Source organism: Gymnodraco acuticeps, unplaced genomic scaffold, assembly GCF_902827175.1.
Source record: "Gymnodraco acuticeps unplaced genomic scaffold, fGymAcu1.1, whole genome shotgun sequence".
In the NCBI taxonomy this organism is placed as follows: Eukaryota; Metazoa; Chordata; class Actinopteri; order Perciformes; family Bathydraconidae; genus Gymnodraco; species Gymnodraco acuticeps.
The window spans coordinates 246,801-249,197 of record NW_022990175.1 but is presented as its reverse complement, the minus strand read 5'-3'; positions in this window follow the sequence as shown (position 1 = coordinate 249,197).

The window sequence follows — 2,397 nt, the reverse complement described above, 5'->3', positions numbered from 1 at the left end:
GGTTGTTTACTGTGTTGAGATTACTCACATCCAAGATCCAAATCATTTATGATCCTTATATTCCTTTAAGAAATAATTATATTGTCAGTATTCATTGCCTTTTCATGTTGTTTCTGTATAATGTGCTTATATTTCAATGTATTTAAAACACAACACCCATCAAGTTTTTAAGTGAAAATTCAAATCTTGTGAACAAACCCCTACTATCAGCTCTCTTTTGTCCCATATGGAGCCAACAAATGTATTTAAATCAATACCACAAGCTTGTCAACAGAGAATTCAGCACTCCTCAGTTATATAATCATCTTTACTGAAGAGTCTTAGAGAGAGGCTTGTACTTCAGCTGCGCTGCTTGCTCCCACCACTTCATCCCCCTGACCACTTCATTGATCAGTATTAGTTTGGATGAAAATGTGATTAGTGATTGTAGGTTCGCGAGCAATGCTTGATGAAATTAGTCTGGCAGACGGTTGTAATAGCATTAGCGTGTTTGGGTCAGTCTCTCAGAGCGGCCTGAAGACATTAGCAGCTTTGAAAGACGAAGTGAATCAGGAGTCTGGCATCGTCCTTTTTATCAGCCACTAATTGACTCCTGAGTCAACAAGTGGGGCTGTTTGGAGTGTGTGTGTGTGTGTGTGTGTGTGTGTGTGTGTGTGTGTGTGTGTGTGTGTGTGTGTGTGTGTGTGTGTGTGTGTGTGTGTGTGTGTGTGTGTGTGTGTGTGTGTGTGTGAGATGGCTAACCTGGTGCACGTTGGACTCCTGAAATACAACTGGAATTATTTTAAACACCACCCACACATTTTTGGGACATGTACAGCTAATTTATTTAAAGGCAGAAATTAACTCGATTTGATTTGATTTTGAGGGGATTTTGGTTCTTTTGAACTATGAAAGACTATATGTTGCTTACTTACAAATAAATTCCCAATCTGTACCATCAAGCACCGCTTTTAACTCATTTTGAGCCACTGAAATCTGCAGAAGTAGCAGTACAAATGAAGATGAGCCATATTTTACAAGGTTTCTTGTATTTCCCTCATCATTTTACTCCATTTGAACCTCGTAAGTTCATACAAGAACTCAGAGAACACAAAGAAAGTAAGTATAGTGAATGAGTGATGGGAACAAGCGTCCTAAGGAAAAGTTAAAAAGAAGCACAACACATTTTGGCCTCTATCGGTATAGCTTGCAAAATGTGACATCACCACATCAGTTTTGTGGACACAAATGAAAGAAAGAGTAAAACGGTAAGGAAACTAGAAAGCACTTTCAAGTGAAAAGGAAATCCCTTTTAAATCCAATCAATATGATTGATTACAAGATAAGGCTACTCTTGTGTCCTTTTAAGATATCTTAATAGTTTCCAAAGACCAAAATCAAACAGTCTTATATATTTTTGAAATGTTACATTCTTAATGATTAGTTGATATGTTTATCCAAACAAATGTCATCCTCTGCCGGTCACATCAGAAGATGTTGAAGCGACTGAGTTCTCGCCATGCAGAGCTGTCCTGAGTGAAGGAGGGTATCGATGGCATTTGAAAGGCGACAGAGCGCTGCGGACAGTCTGACCCTGTCCTGCCCCGGCCTTTCAGCACCGGGCCTTTCAGACGCAGCTGAACAATACCGACTGCTCTCTGGCCTTCAACTGGCCTCTGAGCCGATTAGGAACCGGACCTGCCGCGGAGAAACAGACCACTGGCCTGACACCACCCACATCCACCAACACCCTCCCCTTACTGCTCTCCTAAAGGGGCCACTAGGGGCCAAGGTCAGCGGCCAGGCTGACCTCTGATCTCCCGCCATGTTTGGACACGTCGGCAGACAATGCCAGACCCAAGGCAGCTGATTAGAATATGGAAGGGATGAAAGAGGGCAAGAGGGCTCCGGACTGTTGCAGGCAGTCGTTTGTGTTTGCATACATGTGTGTGTGTGTGTGTGTGTGTGTGTGTGTGTGTGTGTGTGTGTGTGTGTGTGTGTGTGTGTGTGTGCGTGTGTGTTGTTGGCATGGCGACCTGGTCAGTGACTGTCGGACCACCGGACTTTCCCTGGGACCACCGGACTTTCCCTGAAACCCCCGGCCCTCCCCCAGATGTGCGGCTCTTGTCCCAGGTCTCTTTGTTGGGGGCCAGGAGGGAGGAATTACACCAGGGATGATCCCGCATTACTGGGCCGGCCTGCCTTTCACGTTGGGCTTAGTTTTGTTAGCTGGGTCTGGTCTTATCCTCCTCCCAGTGTTGCCATCACAGAGCTGATCCCTTTGATGTCCTCATACACTGACCACCACGTCGCAACATTTCACATTTTGTCCCTTCTAAAAAAAGAGGCAATGTGGCAACACAGAGGATGAAACAACCACAGTTATAAGATGATGTATATTCCAATGTAATATGAGGT